This window comes from Sparus aurata, chromosome 9 (assembly GCF_900880675.1).
Source record: "Sparus aurata chromosome 9, fSpaAur1.1, whole genome shotgun sequence".
Lineage (NCBI taxonomy): Eukaryota > Metazoa > Chordata > Actinopteri > Spariformes > Sparidae > Sparus > Sparus aurata.
The window spans coordinates 21,967,612-21,982,365 of NC_044195.1; positions in this window are offsets into that span (position 1 = coordinate 21,967,612).

Consider the following 14,754-nt stretch of genomic DNA (forward strand, 5'->3'; position numbering starts at 1 on the left):
AGGTTTTCACAAGGATTGTATCATCCTTCTATCACTGCGCACATAAAATTGAAGAATTTCATGTTGACAAGCAGGCTTTGCTTGGTCTAACGGCTTTATTTCATTACTTTATGTATCCATCCACTAACACTGAACAATACAACACAATACAAATTAACATACAGTATTTTACTGACCGGGTCGCTGAATATTTTAGTCCTTCACAGCTGTGAATGAAGCACATTCATTTTCAAATGTTCCAAATTGGGACTTTCCAAAATCCAAAATATCAACTTGATATTTATCTTATTAACTGTTGAAATACTTTATTTCATTTTTTATTTATAAACTTCATTCTACAGAAAGAGGTTGGATTTTGTTGTTATGGAGCATATGTAGCATATAGTAATGCAATTTAGCTGCCTTGTTTGCATAATACTGCCTACATGTTACATTAAATCTGCAGCGATGACGATGAAGGGCTTCCGCATTGTGAATCAACTTAACACCAGCTCCTTCAGGACTCTTTAAACCTGTTTTCTCTCCACGGGACTTATTTCAAACCTATGGCAATGTTGTTTGACCACCATTGACTGGCTCTAACATTCTCACAGCATTACTGGGGCGGAATGAGATCTGGTACAAATCTCCGTGTTTATTTTGATATTAAAGATTGTATAAATGTGCGTGTGGTTCGAGAGCCTGCCCTAAGCTTGTGCACAAAGCCAGCACGTCATACTTCCCATGTTTCCTCTCCTCTCTGATGTTTTCCTTTTATCTTTAAATTATTTGTCTTGTAAAGACTCTTTTGTCATAAAAGGAGAAATTATTAAATATTATTATGTATGTTTGGTGTCTCTCTATTCATAATGAATGCTTGCAATATTTTCAACTGCTTCATTTTATAAATAAAAGATGGAAAAATAATCAAAAGTGTTTTCTTCCTGAAATGTCAACGGCTGCGTTCTGAAATGTGACACAGACCCAGTGTGAGTGCTTTGGTGAGTGTGTATAGAGTCAGAGTGTGAAAAGAAAACACCTAGTGGGAGTGGGAGAGCAAGGAAGGACACTTTTCCTTGAGTTTATTATGAGAACAGAAACTCTTTATCCATGGCTCAGCTGTCAAACCAGGAAATGGGGTCTTAGCTTTAGATGAGACACATGTTGATGACATCATATTCCGCTCTCTGGGAAATGCAATAAAACTCACAGCAGCCTGCGGAGTTACACTGCGCACCACCCTGTGCTCACACCTGCCAAGTGCTGTTTACATTACGTACTCAGTTAGTCCACTAAATACTTTAAAATCAATCAGAGGTGCCATGTTCTAGCACTCTGTTTTGGCCGTAAGTATGGAAAATAATGTTAGCAACCGTGGAAAACAGGCAAAACTGCCACTGTGGAGATGTTAATCCCACAGCATCAGATATAGCTTTTAAAAATGCTTAAAGAAACAGTTCACCCAAAAATGAAAACGTAGTCATTATCTACTCAACCCCATGCCGATGGAAGGCCAGGTGAAGTTTCCTGTTTCAACCCCAGAGGTCATATAAATGTTTCCATTGTATGTGCTTGTCTCTCTGCTTATATAACCCTATCTGTTACCTGAGTGTGTGTGATTGGTTGCAGGTGTGTTTGAGTGAGTAGGTTGTCCAGGGAGCTGATATGTTTCAGCCTCGAGGCCAGGGGTTTAAAGGCCGGCTCATCACCAGTTCCGGGGGGCTCTCCTCTGTCAGCCAGACTGCCAGCATGTTCGATTGTGTGCAAGATGTGTTTTTGAATAAAACCTTTAAAAATGCTTTGCTGGTGGTGATGCTTGGGGGACAGGAAAAGGGGAGTTTTATTTTCATGTTGCACCAGGGTTTCCCCCAGGCCCTGGTTGTAACATTTCCACAAAACATTTCTGGAGCTTAACAGTAAAATAGCGTCACAGCATTTGTTTCTCAGCAACTGAAGCAGATGGGGACTGTTTTTTAACGTAAAATATACAGCTGGGGAAAAAACAAAAAATAAGTAGAAAATGGCTCCATATAAGTCAATCTGGCGTAATACAAGTCAGTGCTGAGATCCTAAATTGATCTCAAGACAATATTTACACCCTTGACACATGGTTGAGCTCAGGAACCCACTTTAGATGGGTGCACGCTGACTTGGCTTTATATAGGGTGTTAAGTCTTTTCAAATCCATTTAGGATCATTGGAGGTACTGCTGGTGGTCAATGAGAGACCATTTACAATAAAGTGTGTGTTACTCATGACCGAGCTCATAGATCACTGCACTACTTGTACCTACAGTAAACATACATCGACACATCAGAGCGTATCTTATCTAAGGTCAATGATGGGAAATTATCGTCATGTGTTGAGAGATATGCAAGTTACGTGTTACGTGTGTGGATATGTGGATAGGTTACTAATTTGCCATTGCCTCAGGTTCCCGTTCACATAGAATTGTTCTGTTTATGAAATAAAAGGTCTTGTGTGTTGTGAAAAAACAAAACAAGAGGTTTTGCTAATTTCATAATGGGCCGTGTCATTTTTAAGTGTACGAATGGCTGATTTAGGAGAATGCTGTGACGCTGTTTTGATGTGAAGCTCAAGAAATGTTTTGTGGCCTACCAAACATTCCCCCAACCTTTCCATCGAAATGAAGATGAGTAGATTATGACTGTATTTCCATGTTGAATTATTCTTTAATTTAGAAATGCATTTATTGCTGAATGTTTTTGTCTTCTGAGCTGTCAACAGGGATGTCATGTTGTGAAACTCTACATCTCTGTTTTGCATTGCACTGTGAGGCAATAGTGTCAATCTCAAAACCAGAGAATTTAGAGCCTGTATGGGATTTTTTTATTTTTTTTCACCATAGATGTATTTCATTATTTTGTGATGTGAACATACAGCACTGCACACTCAGTTGGAAATAAAGTGCAAACATGTAAGTAGGACACAGCCCGGGACTATCGTCAGCCCTTGAGGCTGAGACCAGTCAGTTAGCGAACAGTTGCCAAGTTACTGAAATGTTTAAAAAACAAACAAACAAACAAAAAATTCATACATTGCAAAGCTGGAGCTTATTGATGTGAAGTTCACAGATGAAAGGCAGTGCTAATTAAAATCATTCCCATGCACCACCCATTAGTTTTGGCAGTTTTGCTTGGTTTGAATATCTAGTGGGAAATGTAGTGCAGAGCAGCAACATCAGAGCTCTGTCTTTACTCTTCATGAGGCCAGTTGTTTTATGTGAAGGCTTTTCATGCTTTGAATTATCTCTTTAATAATGCTGGAGCGTTCCCATCCATTGTGGCACACCGATTTTATGGTTCTATGCTGGTGATGCCTTTTTGGAAAATAAATTATTGCTAATGCTTCATTTTGGGGTAATAAAACTTAAAAGCAAGCAACTGACTATTAAAGAGCATCACATGGACTTTTTATTTTGCATTTTTGTCACTGTCTCTTCAGCCCTCGACATAAAGAGATTGCAGAATAGGTCAAAATGACTAACTATAGGGACAACAAATATGGTAAGTTTAGCATGTCTGTGGGTGGGTATTGATAATAATCTCTTTCTGCTTATTGGCTCTAATCTTTATTGCTCTACTAATTGATTCTTGATTAATTTTCTGAGTGAACAAAAATAGGCTTGCACAGGTTTTAAATAAGCAATTTATAAGATAGAGTATTGGTTTGCGTTTCAACAATCACTTCTGATTTGTTGGAAATAAATTCTCAATTACTGTTTGACAGGAAAATATTCCAGCTTTATCCCCCAATGCCTGCCTCCTCTTTGTGAGTGCACTGCCCCATCACGAGTGCCCTCTTTTCCTTGTGAGTTGCATATGTATCTGTAAATAAAAGAAATACATGGCCAGCCAGCATATTTTGACCATCTGTCAATGCCCAATGGCCACCCCGAGATTTTCATTGGTCCCTCCTGGCCCCCTGTCTAAATTAAATCTGAGGGCACCCCTGCCCAGAGTCATAGTCCTGATCAGAGCTGCTGTAAATCACCTCTGTACTGTCTCGCCTGTCTTCAAACTGGCATCTTTTGGTCTAAGAGGCTGTGTTCAGTCCCAGTCTGGTGTCAAGCTGTGTTCACTAGGACGCTGGTTGACAGAGCACCATTGCCTGCAGTGACACCCCCTGTCATCCAAGGTTGCAGTGTGGGCAGACTCCCGTTTCAATTAGGCCACTTAGCTCCAAGGCTTACTCAGCAACCTGCCAGGTCCAGCAGGTACGGTTTATGCTGCCCCCTATAGTTTTGGAGCTACCTTTGAATTCTGTCCTTTTCTTACAAAAGACACCTTTAAGCAGAAATGCTGTTTTATTGCCTTTGAAGCTTTGAGGCTTTGGAAGCTTCCTCCTCTCTGCCATGACTCCTTGTAGCAAGTTTCCATCAGTGTAGATACATACATTTGATATCATTGTTTTGCAATGCGCAACTGTCAGAAAAACATTCGGGCATCAGTGGAAGGAAATGAAAAGCTCAGAGGCATACAATCACACAATCAGATGGATCAGACAGTTTGGAAGCGGTTCTCAAGTGGAACCATTTCTGATGTCATATATGCTTCACCTTCTCAAACAATATCAACATTGCCAATGTCTGTGCACATAAATGGTTCCTTATGTGCCATTAATTTCACCTACAATAAACTTTAATGATTACAAGTCGTCAAAAATTGATCCAGCAATAATGGATCAGCCCTGTCACTGTCGGGATTAATGGTACGGATATGTATAACGTCAGAATACATTGTAGGATTGAAAAATCAAAATAATACATGAAAAGGACTCTGGCCATGGGCTTCAGTGACATCACTAATAAATCAAGCCTGAACAATCTAAAGCACACTTTGTAGTACAAAACACACAGTGCAGCTACATCTGCTCACATTTTACATATTTGCATCAGTTGTGTGTCCCCACAGATTAGTCACGCCAGATAAATCTGGCATATGAACAAGACACATGTTACGGTCCGCCCAGCTTTCATGTTTGTATCACAGAGAAAAAGACGGACAACAACTAGTTATCTGGTTTAGTGTCCGCTGATTTTCTATGTGTGTTTAAATAGAAAACAGCCAATGCAACTGTGTGTTTTACTGGGTTTACTGGAGGCCAGGAAAGGAACTAAATTAGACTTTTCGGTGAACCACATGCACTCAGGTGGAAGATTCATTTCGAAATGAACTCTGCAACTGGTTATCTGCTGAAATTGTAATGAGTAATGTAATCATTGTATTACCTAAGTTCACTGATGTAATTTATACTGTGAAAGTATTCCACCTCCCACTGAGAGGCCTCAGACAGCTTCATTACTTTCACGTCTTTAATGTTGCTTTAGAACAACAATACACTTTTGAGCGAGAAAGACATTTTGACGCCTTGACGCCTCATTAGATTCGCCCATCATGAGTGCGTTTCCCCAATGTATTTTTTTCTTTTATTTTGCAGCAGAAATACTAAAGAGATGAAAATATTAAAAAGGTCTGAAGTTTTTCATTTCACAGTACTAATGATTATGTAACTGGAAATAATTGGAAAATTATTCCTGCATGAACGGCACTATGGAAATGCTTTGCACAAGACGTCTTCACCCTATAGTTCCATGAAGGGTTTATTTGTTTTACATTATGTCCACTACATCAGTTCTGGGGTTAAATGTACTCAATGTATCTGTTGTTACACTTGTGTGTATCTACGTACACGGAAATATTTAAATCTATGTTTGCCTGCGTAGGTATGACTCAGTTTATCTTGCATTTATCAACAAAGCAGGATGACTGTTCTCCCAAGATGTATATTAGTGAAGATCAAACTGTGCAGTAATGAGCTGATGGAAATACACACATTAAGCTGGAGTGTGTGGGCGGAGGTTCACTGTTATGGAGGACTGAAACTGCCAAAATCCCCAAAACAAATAGGCCAACAAATAGATGGCTCAATTAATAAGCTATTAAATGCACACAAAATGATAATAAAAAATAAATGTAGGCAATAAGTAAATAATGTGTTGGAATTCTGTATCAAACTGTCAAAAGCTTACTCAAAGTAACATAGTGTTTTATTTGGTCTGGAATAGGGAAGTTGGTGAATGAGACTAAAGTTAAGGGGAATAAAACTTTTAAAACATTATCTTGTCAAGGAACATTTGTGCCTCGGATAGATTTTCATCAGCAGTAGCTGTTGTTTAATGGTGTAGTCACAATAAGCGAAGTGATCATTTGTGTTTATTTTTAGTTACTCACACAGTGTTTATCCATCCCAAACAGTCAGATGACTTCACTTTCAGCCATTAGAACATTAGCAAAGACACACACCAATTTAAACACTCACCAGAGACTCCCTCTCTTTCTCTTGATTTCCCCTCTCCTCTTTGTAACGGTACATTCATGATTACATTCAACATTACAGAACATCACCTCATCGACTACAGAGGTCTTTTCAGCCAATTGCTGCTGCAGTCAGGTTGATAAACAGGAGAGAAGATAAATCCACTTCTCAATCCCAAAAGTTAAAAACCTTGTGACAAAAAATAAAAAAATGTGACAAAATCAAGATTTCTGTTTTAATTTGCTTTTACGATTGTTTACCTTTTTATTAGTTCACCTATTTGTTTACTTACTTTGTTTACTGTTTGCCATTAAATCTTCTCTTTTATTTTTTATAGTTATGGGAAAGACATTTTAATCAGAAGAGAAAGATCTTCATTGACTATTTTTTTATGCCTTAACAAACTAAACAAAACAAACCATCTTCGTTTTCATGACTGAATAAACAAGTGCATATTACTTAAAACAGAAATAACCATTTATGTAACATGTTATGAATTAAGTAGTGTCTTCCTTTATTTGTTGATATTATGTTTTGGTGCATTTCTATGTCGTGACCAAGGCTTCACTCAGCTGTTGTCATATAGATTTCATGGACCTGAGTTAATGGAAACAGATGATTAAGATGCAACATTAACCACATGTGCATGTGCACATTAAGTACCCAGACCGATAAACATACACCTCCCCGGGACAATTAATATACAGACATTCACACACACACACATCATCATCATCATTCAGGGCTTACAGTTGTGCTATTTCACCAGCTGTTGTAAGATGTTTTGAAAGAAGTAGAATGACGAAAGTCTCAATGCAAACCACCATTCCATCAGCAACATACACTCCAAACACATCTCATCACACATACTTCACACGGTGATATCACCTCCCACAACAGACTGTGTTAACCCAATAAAACCCATTAGCAGCTCGTGCTAGCGTAAAACATCTAATTCAAGTCCAGTCTTATTTTGCATGTGTTTCCGTTGGGTCAAAATAAAATCCTTTCAAGAGTTTCATATGGGGTTAATAAAAAAAAAAAATCACCATTACAGAGCAGAAAACCTGGGAAAAGTCTGTTATTTTTAATAGCACTGGCACAAATTACAAAGATGAAAACTGTTAAGCACTGACATGTTCAGGATTTATCTGTATCCAGCTGAGGAATAACTCATCCAGCCCGACCCATAATCGGTCTTCAACAACAGCTTAGCAAGAACTGAGGCCACTCATCCTCAGTGTTACTCAGCTTGATCCCATTTAATCCACAAAAAAAGGCAAAATAGTCTTTGAATACATTTCAAATGCACACTCAAGAATGTTAAATCTTTAATGAGCTTTTGATTCTGCTTTTATGAAACTGGGGCCTTGCATCTGAATTGATTCAGCGTCCCAGTCTTCTCTAATAATGGTTTGATTGCGCTTAGTATTTAAGAGTAATGTGTCAATATTTCATCCAGTTAGGTCTTGCAGATGTCACCAGACCGACCGTTAATCCAATCACGACCAGAACAAAGCTCCGTTCAGTATCACTGAGTTCAACGTGGTTCACATCAGCATCAATTCAAATTCATCCGAGAGCGAATGACCTCAGCGTAACATTCTTACACCAGGGGAGACAAACGGTTACAGTATCCATCACAAAATACTGCTGGTCAGCTGTGTGTGTGTTCGTGCGTCCATCTACTGTTTATGTGTGTGTGTGTGTGTGTGTGTGTGTCGGTCTGGTAGGGTGTGTTGGTCAGCTGTTATTGATGCTGTCATGTCAGGGAGTCGCCTTTCTCAGGAGAAAAGGCTGACTCATGGGCTAACTGGCTGGCCTACTTTACTGGGACTGGAAACTGGATCACTGCAGGATACTCTCTCTCTCTCTCTCTCTCTCTCTCTCTCTCTCTCTCTCTCTCTCTCTCTCTCTCTCTCTCTCTCTCTCTCACTCACACTCACACACACACACACACACACACTAACACACACATTCAGGGGCCCAGTTGCTGTGAACCAATTTGCGCTCAGACCTGCAAATGTTGTCCAGGTGCAGAGAACAAAAATCACAGTTAAACCGTTGATGACAGATGAATATTCTTTGGGAAGAGCTGTCTTGTACCAAACCCGCATCCGTATTAGAGGATATACCCTGTTTGACTTTATTGCAAAATAAAGAGTCTCTCTGCTGTTTTCATCTTTGATCTCTGTTTATATTTTTGACTAGGACATCCCAAGGTAGCAGCTTAGCTTCACTCAATCACCAAACTCAGAATGCTTTGCTTTATTTATTCCTTTAATTAATTATTGCTTTATTCCTTTTTTTTATGCACCTCTATGGAGACCCCAAAAAGGCTCATGGAAAAATACAAACCTGACAAAAAATCTCAGAGGGCCAACAGATAATGATGCATCTGCTCAACAGAGGGCTACAGGCTGTTTTAAGCCCTCAAAACTAATTCTGAAATACGAGCATGGGTTGATGTTTTGGCCCCAAAGAGCAGCTCAGAAGTGCCTGCAATAATGGAACTGGAACAAAAATAAAACAGCGAGTAAACATGCAAAATAGTTTTCTTTAAAGAAAACAAGACATACACTTTGGAACCTTTGTTTTTTGTTTTTTTTGGTTATTGTGGGTCGTCACACCCTCACTTGCAGTGTCTTTTAATGTAATATTATTACAACATGGATACCATTACCTGTTAAAAGGCTGGTTAAACTAAAGCCTTCAAGTCGCACTATTCAAGATTTGATATTCAAAATGCATTATAATACATCAAAGATACAGTATGTTCTCCCAGTGTGCGGTCACAGTTTGCAAAATGAGACCCAAAGGCAGACAAACAGGCAGGCAGGGTGAAAAACTAAAAGCGAGCTTTAATGATGTAAACTGTAATCCAGGTGCCAAATACAAAATACAATATACAAAGTCCAAGCAACACAAAGGCAGGCAACAGAAAGTTCAAAATACAACAACGAAATGATGTACAAAGCAGAAAACCACAAGGAACAAAGCAGCGACTTCGGGAATTGGCAAAGGAAGAAAGGATGGAGTTAATGTTGTTAATGGTAGGAAATAATGGCTTCGAACAAATTATCCCTCAACGCTCAACAGCCACTACAAAGGAAGGAAGGTTTACAGTAGCTCCACTGAATGTTTTCTTTTCTGGATATTTAAAAGGCCCAGTATGGAAGATAATAAGTGAGTAATTAGGAACATTAATCTACTGCAATCGGCTGAAAATAAGAATAATAAGTGTTTTTTGTTATCTTAGAATGAGACTTTTATATCAAGGGAGTGTGTTCCATGGAGAGTGGACCAATCAAACACCGGCTCCAGAGGGAGACTTCCATGTTTTTATTGCATTTTTAGTGGCCACTTTAGGGGACATTGAAATGATAGGTGTTCAATCTGCAACATCAATGCTAACGCTACGAAATCCTACACACTGGACTTTTACGTTAAGCGACAAACCCTGAAACTACCTGTCACAGTGTTATAGCCTTACATGTAATGAAAAAAGCTTGATCTGTGGCATGTTTGCTTTATTATTTACCACCAAAGACTCAGCTGTAGGCGTATTTGTTGGCCATTTATTATGTGTCCTCCAAAGTCAGCCTATTTTCCTTTCGAATGACAATGAGGCAATATGGCGAGGTGCATCTGGGAAATCCCAGCCCCGTGAAAGACCTCAACAATGTGCCCCTGCAATAAACTTAACTGAATGAGTCAGACAGGAATTCCTGGATTTATTGAGGGGAGGGTGCATGGGAATATTGCAGAGGGGAGTGTTCCTATTGTCGTTATAAGTCAGCGATTTTCGAAGAGAAACCCTTCAGCTTTCACCAGATTGAATAAATTCAGTGTCACACTGGGAGCCGGGCCCATTAAAACAAACTCATGCTCTTGTGTTGAGTGAGAGCGCTGAGAAACAAGCCTGCTACACAGTTTCGGGTTGATTCTTGGCCGAAGAACTGCTGATTTAGTAATTGGAAGTGTCATATCGTTTGAAAATGTGCAGAACACACCGGGATGCAAACGCATACAGGCGCAAACACTCTCGGTGTAGTGGAACACTTTCCTCCACATGTACCCTGTAATTATAACCATAAATTGCGGAGCAGCTGGGGGATGACCGCTCTCCTTTTTGGGATGACGGAACACACACACGCACGAACACACTAAACACAAACTCTACAACCAACAGACACACACTGACACAAGCTCATCAGATGGCTGAGATAATGAGGTTCTCAGGGTTCTGAAGCAGGTGAGCTCGCCTCAGGTGATCCCGGATGGAAAAGATTATTGGAGTGCACGAATAAACACGCACGCACAGAGAGGTTTATTAACAAAGCAATAAATAGGCAGATGTAAGTGTGCTACATGTGAAGCAAACACAGCCGATTTGAAAGACACCCACGAGTCTGGTTGGAGGATTGTTGAGCAGTAACGTTGGAACGATCTGAACGGAGGATTGTGGACGGGGACAGATGGCTGCGTGGTGGATGGATGAAGGGATGTATGCGCTCATCTCTCTGGAGCAAAGACACAGACAGGAGGGGTAAATTATGCTATAATTGAGTTAGATGTCTGATCAATCAGCGTTCGAATGAATGAAAAACAAACGCAGAGAGAGAAGGAATGAAAGAGGAGCGACAGTCAAGGGGCAAACGGGCAGCATCGAGTGTTTGTTTGTTCACGAGTGACGTTTCTGTCAACGAGATGTCAAGCAGAAGTTCGTCTGAGCGCTCGGTCTCCTCTGGAATTCATTAGGAGCGTTATCCCGGAGACACAGAAAAAATGTGAGACGAAATCAGACAGAAGGCAGCGAGAAGAAGGGGCACAGGCAGAGAGAGAGAGAGGAAATACAGCGCCGAGAACCGAAAGGCAGGTGAAGACGAGGCAAAAAGGAAAGACGGGCGAAGGAGCAGGAAGAGATAGAGGGGAGGAAGGAGGGGATGGAGAGACATCTGTTTTGTGTCAGAGACAGGTTACAGGCTGATAGCGGGGGCTTAGTGGGAGAGAGCGAATGAATGAGAAAGAGTGGAGGGGGGGAAAAGGGACAGACTGAAGAGGAAAAAGAGGGCAGGGAGTGTGGAAAACATTACAGAGATAGAAGTGCCTAATTGGAAGAGACAGACATTATCACAAGCTGCAGAACTCTGAGGGCATGTCTCACACTCCCTCTCTCTCTCTCACACACACACACACACACATACAGAGAGAGAGAGAGAGAGAGAGAGAGAGAGAGAGAGAGAGAGAGAGAGAGAGAGAGAGAGAGAGAGTGTTTTTATGTGTGTGAGCTGGTTCGAGATATTGTTGTATCTCATTAGGGCGGATACGTCCCCACACCTCATTTCGGTGTGTTTTATGTGCATATGCGTGTGTGAGAGAGGCAGAGATGTAAAGACAAGAGAGAGAGTAAGAGAGAGGAATATCTATGAGGCGACGAAATCCACAATAAAAGATGAAAGAGAAAGGCTCAGTGAGGGAGCAATAAAAGATGCCACGACACACAGAGAGAGAGAGAGTATCAGGAAGCCACAATAATACACACTCTGAGGGAGGCACGAGGCTTGTATCCCTGAGTTTACAGTTCAGATAAAGCACATTCAAGTGTCACGAAATCAAAGAGATTTTCTCCAATAGCCTCGACCAGAGTTTCATGCACTCCTATCTTTTCATTTTTAAGTTGTTGTGTACTTACTCCTTACATTTTTAAAATAGGATCCTTGCTTCCGGCTCCTTTAAAAACAGAAATGCATTTGAGGGGAATTATCATTTATCTTTTTTACCAACGTCACAAGACTGAATTCAACCTGACAGACATAGCGAGAGACTGGACTGGGTCTGTGATCGGGATGCTTCACCAACCGAAAAAAACAGTGTTTGATGTCCTGCAAATGAGACTCAACCATCACTGTTTGTTTGGTGTGCTTACGAACAGCTTGAACAAATCCTACTGGTTCTACCTTTAAGTTTAATAGTTTTTTAATTATATCAATATCGTCTGTTTTCCCTTTCTTTTTCAGTGTACACTCCTGTCTGCTGAGTCCATGTTTGTTGGTTGTTCACACCGTCGCGGTTGCAAAGCGTCGAAGACTGAAATGCAGATAAAGCAAAAGCCAGCTTTAATGAGAGCTGATGGTCCAAAAAAACAAAATGCAAAAGGCGAGTAACAACAGTAGATGGAGTAAAGTCAATTTAAGCAAAGGCAGGCAGTCAAAACTCAGGCAACAAAACAGAAACACAGAAAAATGGGGGGAAAACAGGCAAAGGAAGGAATTGGAAAGTGAAAAATGACACAAGAGGAGAGAAGTCCAAAATCAAACAGGAAATAACTAAACCGAAAACCATGACAAATATGATGTGGGGTTCGGTCAGCTTTGCAGAGAAATGGCCTGTAGAAAAATGTCTTTCTTAGGTATACTTATTATACTTTGAGTACATTTCAGAGACTGTACTTTCTGACTTGTACTTGAATAAAGAAGTTGAACCAGTACTTCTGCTTTTGCAAGAATCTTCTTTTTACACAAGTATCTGTTCTTCTACTGGAATAAAGAATGTGTGTACTTTTGCCACCTCTGTTACTGTGTGGAGCCTATATCTATAAATACCTACATAATCAGTCTCCTCTCGCCTCAGTAACACAGGGAACTGTAAGGTGCCTGTAAGTAAATCCTCATCAGGACAAACAGGTATTTTTTGTGTTGGACCCTGGGACAAAATCTGTCTTTCTGTTTTGGGTCAGTTTACGACTCCTTGATGTGAAGCGTTTGAGCTTGGTTTGTCCATGTTATATTGTAGATTTGTCTTTTGAAGAGGACATGCTCCTTTTGTATATATATATATATATATATATATATATATATATATATATATATATATATATATATATATATATAAGAGTCATTGTTAGGTAACAAAAGCACAGCGAATCTCAGTTTTAGTTGAGTATACACAAATAAAAACCCAATTATAAATATTATATTTAATTTCTGTCAAAAGATCCCCCTAAATCGTACAAACCAGTCCTTTCACTTTATTTTTCCCACCTAGTTTTAGTTTTTAGTTTAAGTCTTGATGCTTTTTTTAAAAAAAAAAAGGGGGTAAAAAGTATCTTGTTCAAGTTATACTTCAAACACTTAGACAGAGGAATGAAGTGTATCTAAAGATAGGCAGGATCCTCACATACCTCTGCTGTTATTACATGTAAAGCACTTATCTTATAATACCTTCTATACATTAGTTAATTCTATTTAGATGTCCTGAAAACACAATGGTGCCATTTTCATATTTATATATTTTTTTCTTAACTCAAGCGTGTTGGTGCAGCTGTGAAAATTATGTTTCTTTAAAACACAGTAAGAGCTGGGGGACTCTGGCGAAGGCCCAGGCACAGTAATTATGCTCTCCTCCTCTGAGAGACACGAAAGGAGGTCTTGCTAATGTAATCTCAATTTTATCTCCTTTGGAGGGCGGGCGGCAGGGTGGGAGATGGAATAAAAGGGAGAGAGACGGAAGGAGGGAGTTAAGAGAAAGAGCATCGACTAGAAGGAAATGGAAAGACTGCCATTTCAGAACTCACGATAAAGGCAGGATAATATCAATCCCCAGTTAGCGGTGATGTCTTCTTATTCCCCTGTCTCCGTCGCAGCCTACATTTATATTAAAGTCACCGGAGCGATTCTCCTCACCGCACAATGACTTATGGAGAGAGCATCAGATATACTAAATATACCCTCAGCCCCTTGAGTCTGTTTGAGCTTAAATGTTACAATACTTTTTACACCAGTGGCACGGAGCTGACAGTCTCTTCTGCAGTGACTTGCAGAAAAAGCTGTGACTTATGGATCCTATGGCACAGAGAATATAGAATACAGGAAGCTCGCAACTGTTCGTAGCTGAAGCCGGAGTGTGATTTGCAGATCTCTCTGTGCGCCGTGCTTAATGCTGAGGAAGGATGCTGAAGTACAACAAGGATTATCTCTGCCAGAAAATGTTAATTAGCGTGAAATATGAATTTAATGAAAATGTTGCTTCTTAAAACTTTGGGGATTACCGACTCTTGGAAACATGACTTTGAGGGACAGGGGCCTTGAACTTGTCTGGGACGCAGTTTGGGTTGATACTTATCTCGTGAAAAAAAACAAAAAAAAACAGCACATTGCTGTGAGCTTGTGGTTCTCAGTGTTCTGTTTCCCTCCAGTGTTCCTGTGCTCGTCCCCAACCTAATCCCCTGACCTGTTCCCAATGTATTTCCACCTGCACCTAATCCCCTCATTAGTTTAGTATGTAGCCTATTTAGTGTCTTGAAAATATCCTGGAATGCCCACTTCCAAAGCAGCCCAACTTATTTTTTATTCAACGACGACCCTGCCTCAGTGATAACAACAGGTTAACCCATCAGATAATCATACGACCCCAATTCCATAAATGTGGGACGCT